The sequence below is a fragment of the Seriola lalandi genome, unplaced genomic scaffold (assembly GCF_002814215.2).
Source record: "Seriola lalandi dorsalis isolate HSWRI2012SDOR001 ecotype SW California unplaced genomic scaffold, Sedor1 jcf7180002054399, whole genome shotgun sequence".
Lineage (NCBI taxonomy): Eukaryota > Metazoa > Chordata > Actinopteri > Carangiformes > Carangidae > Seriola > Seriola lalandi.
Window position 1 is genome coordinate 507,458 of NW_019524952.1, and position 8,195 is coordinate 515,652.

Genomic DNA, 8,195 nt, shown 5'->3' on the forward strand with positions numbered 1-8,195 from the left:
ATCCTGCACGGGCATTTTGGCCAAAACATTTGCTTGGTTTGAATCCTATCTCATTGTGCGCTCCTTCAGTGTGTAGCATTAACGCCATAATTTAGAATTTACTCTCATTGAAATGGGGCACCAGTCCTCTGGGAGGAGCACAATGAATTATTTCCTTGATAAATTTATTAGATTAGATTAGAGATTAGATTAACTTTATTAATCCCACAACTGGGAAATTCATTTAGGGTTAGGGTTATTCTAACCCTATACTTCTCATAAAAGAAGCTATGACTTCTCGATTCAATGGAACTCCAGTCTCTACGTCAAAAGAAGGACAACAACTGGGTAATAAATAAAGGAATTTATTAACTAAAATACTATCTACAGTGTAAATGCAAGGTGTAATAGACAAAAAGATGAAAATAATAATGAAATTAGCAGTGTGATGAGTCGGCAATGGTGGGAGAGAATATGTTATTTCTATACACTATGGCTAGACAGCTAATGATACTATGTCTGCAAATGAGGTTTGATGATTAAATATTACTATATTTCGACATCAACCCAGTCATGAGCAGAGTGTTAAGACCTGCCTACTGTGAGTTGTGCTGTAGCTGAGGACCCTTGGCTGGAACCCAGGTGGCTTTGGTTGCCGTGGTAACCTTGAAGTGGGATCTAGGTGGATTCTCCTGGAGGCCATGCCCCATTATCACGGTGACGGATTCTGCCGGTGTCCCAGCAATTCAGCTCTGGTGGAGTTTTGCCAGGAGACTTTCTGTCTAGGGCACTCTTGATTTCCGGTCGGCTTCTCTGCAGGCGGTCGTGCATGGGCAGATCTGTTATCTACTGGCGTCTCTTGCTGGTTGATGTGAAATAAACTCTAATGCTCTTCACTTTGGCTGGATAACTTTAGATGAGACTGGCGTTGACCAGATGACTCTAAAGTTGTCAAAAAGCTTCAAAAAGGAAGACTTGATAATAATGAAAAGTTACAAAATTACTCTGAGGCACTTCTGTTGTCTTGGTTCAGCTGGTCTTTACTTGGCTTATAAAAATAAAATAGTCCACATGTAGACCAAATAATGTTACTTGGAGCACGTGGCAAAGAAATAATAAAGGACACGGACAAAACGATCAAGTGCAAAAATGACTAGGAGCCATGGTTGTGGCTAGCAGCTTAGAGCTAAGTGTCACACGGTGAGGTCAAGTTTGGGTTTGTCCTGTCTCCATGTCTTGTCATTTCCTGTTTTATTTTGAAAGGTTAACTCTCCTCTCGTTTCAGGTCACTTGCCCTTCCTCATGTGTCACCTGTCTGAGTGTCTTCCCTGATTCCTGATTGTGTCCACCTGTTCCCCATTTGCCCTAATGTGTCTTATAGTCTGCGTCTCCCTTTGTCTTGTGCCAGAGTGTCTCGTTCCAGTCGTGCACCCCAGCTTCCTATCACAGTCCATGCCTTGCCTCGCCTTGTCTTTGCCTTATACTTCGTCTTTACCTCCTTGTGAGTGATTTTTTGTTTGTAATTTCATAGAATATAGAGTTTTCTGTTTGTCAAGTTTATAGTAGTTTTTGTAACCTCCTTGTGAGTGATTTTTTTGTTTGTAATTTCATAGAATAGAGTTTTTTTGTTTGTCAAGTTTATAGTAGTTTTTGTAACCTCCTTGTGAGTGATTTTTTTGTTTGTAATTTCATAGAATAGAGTTTTTTGTTTGTCAAGTTTAGAGTAGTTTTAGTAACCTCCATGTGAGTGATTTTTTGTTTGTATTCTCATAGTGTAGAGTTTTGTTTGTCAAGTTCATAGCAGTTTTGTAGCCTCCTTGTGGAGTGATTTTCTGTTGGTTTATTCCTGTTTTTGTTTCAGCAGTTTTGTCCCTCCAGTTGGAGTGGTTTTTGTTTATTAGATTCTTCCTGAATAGCATAATTTTTCATAGTTGGTTTTGTCACTCCCTCTCGAGGTAGGAGTATTTAAATAAAGACTGCCTTATTGACACTCTGCATCTGAGTCCTCATTCTAGTCCAGGCCTGACACTAAGAGCCGGGCTGTTGGTAAAAGCCTGGACTACAGAGCTTTCAGCTTCTAGCTTGCTAGCCTTCACTAGATTCTCCCAGTTTTTCTTAGCTATGTGTGAATTGATCACGACTGTTTTATCACCTGGGGGCTGGTGCATCTTTCAGGGGCATAACCTGTCTTCTCCTTTGTTTAAACTTGGGGAAGAGAGTAATTTTCCATAGAACTTTTGAATAGTTTAATTCTAGAGTTTACCTATAAACTCACATATCCGTCTTCCACCATGACCATAAAACATTAAATTAAATAACATATAAACCTAATGGCACTAATAATGACAGATAGGAGTAATACAGGTGTTGATTTCATATTACATCCTTCAAACCTGGAATTAATCATAATACAAGTACTTAACTGATCAAAAAACAATATAAACATTTCCTAAAGCTAATAGTCTATAAATGTGGATTACACAGCAGTTTTTTGACTGTAATAATAATAATATGGACATTCTGGATATCATGTAGCATGTGTTACCTTGTGTGAAGGATGCTCACAGTATGGTCACATGAAGGACATTGTCTTAAAGTCTACATGTTACATTTCAAACATTCTATAAGATAGAAGTTTGGGATTAAACTATTACATAGAAACATCTCATGAGTTACAGAACAGTTAGATATTTAATTTTACATTCATCCTTTGATCTGTGTCTGTGAAGAGTGTTCTGCTGGTCACTACCCAGGATTGGAATGTGGGTTGTAGTTTATGACTCTTATCTAGAAAGGGACAGAGGAAGGGAGGTTGGTGTGTGTGTGTGTGCGTGTGTGTGTGCGTGGCACAGAGAGGCCAGGATTCACACCGTAGTGATAATCAGTCCTTTTGGTATTATTTGTACCATGTAAGAAAAAATCAAATATCATAAGACAGAGTCTTATTGTTACAAATTGGAGATTTTGCCTATATTCTCCAGTTGCCTGGTGTCCATTCATTGATCCTCTGGAGCTGACCCTTTGACCTTTGGTCTGGTTCTGTGTCTCTCTGGCATGCTAAAAGCATGGACTGTTGATGAGAGAAAGGTCCTTTGTCTCTGTTTCCAATCAATTTGATAGTTTGATGGTGGGAAGAGTAACAAAGTGTCAGTTGTGGGTCCGTAACTCTGCATGTCCTTACAATGAACTTCCTTAATGGCTTGTGACTGATGCCAGGCCAGGTATGTACGCTACAAATGTGTCATGGCAAGTCCAAACGTCCTTATGCCATCCCCTCCCCACAAGGTTTCCCCAAGGATCGATTCTGGAACCCCTCATCCTTGCAATATACATCACCTCCTTGGGTCCTATTATCCAATCGCATGGCTTCTCATATCACTGCTATGCAGATGACGCCCAAACTATACCTCACGTTCTCACCAGACGATCCCATGATCTTGGCGTGGATCTCATCCTGTCTCTCAGACATATCCTCATGGATGAAGGAATGTCACCTTCAACTAAACCTCTCTAAAACTCTTGGTCATCCTGGCAAGACACCGGGGTGTCAAGGTAGATGACCAGCTTTATTTTTCTGACTGTGTTGCATCTCTTTCCCGGTTGTGTCACTTTGTTCTATACAACATCAGAAAAATCAGGCCTTACTTGACTCAGTACTCCACCTAGCTCTTAGTACAGGCCATGGTTATCTCTCCCTTCGATTAATATAATGTTCTTCTGGCGGGCCTTCATTTGTTCACAGTGAAACCCTTCCAGGTGGCCCTGTCTAGTCTTTGATCAAAAGGACACATGTCAATCTGCTACTCATCAACCTACACTGGCTATTTTTTGTTTGTATCATCCTTTGTTAAGTTGGATCTCCTGCACAAAGGTCAAAGACACTACATGCTCTTTCACCACCCTATCCTCCACACCCTTCTACACTGGAAATGAATGGAAATTCTGATCTGCAGATTCATCCAATATAGATGTGATTCCTAGATATATTCATGTGCATGACAACATAGCTGTTCTAGAATGTTGTGAACAAACATCAGCCTATCTTTTTTATGCCATCACCACTGTTTAGTCCGTCCAATGTTACTGTTAGGATCCATCAGGAGAGATCAGAGTCTAAACGTCTTACATTCAAAGACAGACACCCTCCTTCTGAAGAGAAGTAAGCTGTTACTGACTCTATACTAATAAAAAGTAAGAATTTGAAACTGATGATAAACACAGTTGAGTTATGTATACTGTAAGTGTAGTTGTGTGTACTGACAGGCAGAGCTTCCAGTAACTGAGGCTCCATCAAAACTGGTTTTGCAGGTTGTTTCACATTGTGACATCTAGAAGTGACTGCTACTTCTCTTATATTTATATGGTCATTTTGTTTCTCTCAGGATGCATCAGGAGAGATTTGATGTCCTCTGAACCTAGCTGTGTGTCTATGAAGAGTGACAAGTCAAAGTCCGAACCTCTTACATTCAAAGATGGACACCCTCCACCTGAAAAGAGGTGATGATTTAAAAGTGGCAACCCAAAGAAAATCAGTTTATAGGTGTCAGACTCTCAGTCGTGAGATATAGAATTTTTCTTTGAGACTTTCAAAAATGTGTCATCATGACTGTTGTACTCACACTACTGCCCAAGTCTTTCTGCTACAGCTAAGCATGACCACACTTTATTTTGCTATATGTAAATGTGTCAGCTATGAGAACACATTATGTATCATATTTTCTTCACAGAGACCTTCTGGACAAGTGTGTTCAGTCTGACCAGAGGCAACAAATAGACCTGGACTCCATATTTATAGTATGTGAATGCTCAACAACACCTTTTACCTCCTCTAAAATCAATGAAAAGCAACCTCTCAGCACTGAATCTCCATGCCACTCTCTTTAGACCAGTGTGAGTTATTATCACCTCATGCAACATTGCTTTGATGTTGCAAAATTTGACTTTAGTGTCACATTTGAAATAGTTTTATTTTCTGTTCCAGTTACTTGAGGAGAACATTACTACCTTACTGAAGAACGAGCTGAAAAGGATCCAAAGGGTCCTGAGTCCAGATAACCCAGAATATTCGGAGACTGGGAGAGATGATCAAGAGGTGGGAGACAGTTTGGAGAAAAAGCAGAAGAAGAACAGAAGAGCAGCATTTCTGAAGATCACACTGTACTTCCTGAAGAAATGAAGCAGGAGGAGCTGCAGAACAGTAAGATGCTCAAATATGATGAAAAGGGATAATAGTGGGAAAATGAGAGAAGTAGATTTTTACAACTACCCATTAATATAAGCATTTGTGCAACAAGGTGTATACTGTATATCAAATAGTGAATGGGCAAATCCAAATGTATGATAAAGTAAAACTGACTTTTTAAACTGTAGATTATTTTGTTACATATGTTCTTCCTAAATCAAGAATAACCCCTTTATACTCGACTTCTTTTGCCATCTGTGTTGTATCATTCCCCTGCTGACATTGTTGTTTGTTCATCTAGAAACACATGTCTTCATCTGCCAGCATAAACTCAAAAATAATCTGAAGAAGAAATTCAAGTTTTGTATGAGTCGCCAAAGCGGGAAATCCAACCCTTCTGAATCAGATCTACACAGATCTCTACATCACAGGTACATAAGAGAGGAAGGGACCGGATAGGTCAATGATGAACACAAGGTCAAACAAATTGAAACAGCATCCAGGAAACTAGACAGACAAGAAACAACAATCAGATGTAAAGACAGCTTTAAACCATCACCTGACAGAGATGAACCAATCAGAACAGTGATGACAAAGGGAGTGGCTGGCATTGGGAAAACAGTCTTAACACAGATATTCACTCTGGACTGGGCTGAAGACAAAGCCAACCAGGACATACAATTCACATTTCCATTCACTTTCAGAGAGCTGATTTGCTGAAAGGAAGGAAGTACAACTTGAAAAAACTTCTTCATCACTTCTTTTCTGAAACCAAAGAAGCAGCAACCTACAGCTATGATAAGCCCCAGGTGGTGTTCATCTTTGACGGTCTGGACGAGTGTCGACTTCCTCTGGACTTCTATCGCAATGAAATTCTGACTGATGTTACAAAGTCAGGTTCACTGGGTGTGCTGCTGACAAACCTCATCAGGAGGAAACTGCTTCCCTCTGCCCACCTTTGGATAACCACACGACCTGCAGCAGCCATCTGCAATCAGATCCCGCCTGAATGTGTTGACATGGTGACAGAGTTCAGAGGATTCACTGACCCCCAGAAGGAGGAGTACTTCAGGAAGAGGTTCAGAAATAAGAATCAGGCCAGCAGGATGACATGTGCCATATCCCAGTCTTTGGCTGGATCATTGCTACAGTTCTGGAGGAGGTGTTGGAAACCAGACAGAGAAAGAGTGTTGCCCAAGACCGTGACTGAGATGTAAATCCACTTCCTGGTGGTTCAGTCCAAACTAAAGAAAATCAAGTATGATGGAGGAGCTGAGACAGATCCACACTTGAGTCCAGAGAGCAGGAAGATGATTGAGTCTCTGGGAAAACTGGCTTTTGAGCAGCTACTGAAAGGAAACCTGATCTTCTATGAATCAGACCTGACAGAGTGTGGCATCGATATCAGAGCAGCCTCAGTGTACTCAGGAGTGTTCACACAGATCTTTAAAGAGGAGAGAGGCCTGTAACAGTCCAGTACATTAAGAATATGATCAGGAAGAATCTGTCTCCAGAGAGAAGCATCAATCTTTTCCACTCTCTGAATGAACTAATGAATGCTTTTACAGGAGGAGATTCAACATTACCTGAGATCAGTTCACTTCACAGATAAACTAAACTGCCTCCTGCTCTGTGGTCAGTTCTGGTCTTCATCTTACTGTCATCTGAGAAAGAGCTGGACATGTTTGACCTGAAGAAATACTCTGCTTCAGAGGAGAGTTTTCTGAGGCTGCTGTCAGTGGTCAAAGCCTCCAACAAAGCTCTGTAGGTTCAGAAATAAATATACAGTATATAGATACACTAATAAACAAACATAAAGTAATTTAATTTACTTTAAATGCACTAATATCTTTTCCATTGTTTCATCCTCATTATTGCTTCTTCAGGCTGATTGACTGTAAGTTGTCAGAGGGAAGTTGTACAGTTCTGGCATCAGTTTTGAGCTCCCAGTCATGTTGTTTGACAGAGCTGGACCTGAATAACAATGACCTGCGGGATTCAGGAGTGACTGGACTGAAGAGTCCAAATTTTAGACTAGAAACTCTAAGTATAGATAAAGTTATGGTGCCTTGATTTAACTCTGTACACTCGTGTTCATATCTTTGTGCTGTGTTTTGGTGTTAGCCTATTTGTAGTTATAAATTTCCTACATAAAACAATTTGTATGATAATCACTCAAAGGGTTACAAACTTAACCCATAAAGGGAAATGTTTCATTTCACTTGTAGGTTGAATCAAGCTAATCTCCCAAAGACATGCTGTCAGGAGCTCTCATCAGTCCTCAGCTCCAAGTCCCCCCGTCTGAAAAAACTATACCTAAATTAAAACGACCTGCAGGATTCAGGAGTGAAGGTGCTCTCTGCTGACTTGGGTCGTCCACTCTGTAAACTGGAAGATCTCAGGTTAGATCATTTACATTAGGAGATTTTTCCTCCTATCTATGTTGCCAAAAAGTCTCCCCTGAAAACATGTAACCTAAAGCATTATATATGTAACAGAGTTAAAAATGCACACAATTTGTGTTTGTGAATTTTATTTATCATTTACTGATTTTTTTGAGTATTTGTGAATTTTATCTCAATGAGTTATTTTTATTTACTGTTATTTTATTAATATTTCCTGTGGAAATTACCGGCTTGCACTCTGCCTTTTCCATACCTCCTGGGCTTCCGTAACTCCTCCCTTCTACCCCCTATAGTTCTGTCTTGCATTGCTGAGGGTAAATTGTGTGAGAGAAGGCTGATGTGATATTATGTTATTTTCTTTGGAAATTGACCTATTTATGTTAGAATCCTTGGTGCATATTACTATCTGTTGCATATTATTATGTTACCAAGCTGTTTTGTGCTGTTTTGACCATTAATACCATTAATGTAAGTTTTATATGCGTTTTTTTTTGCTGCAGCAATGCAAGACCAGGAGGCAGTTAATGTGTTTTAATATCTTCTGCAAGAGCAAATAAATGCCGGAAAACAGTCCATTGAGTCATCCTCCTTTATGCCCCATCCACACACCCGTAGCAAAGACACATAAT

The 8,195-nt window shown here is 40.0% G+C and overlaps 1 pseudogene; it reads left to right on the forward strand.

Moving 5' to 3' along the window:
• The first annotated feature begins 5,060 nt into the window (after nt 1–5,060).
• Nucleotides 5,061–8,139, forward strand: LOC147818921 (protein NLRC3-like; annotated as a pseudogene).
• Nucleotides 8,140–8,195: the final 56 nt, after the last annotated feature.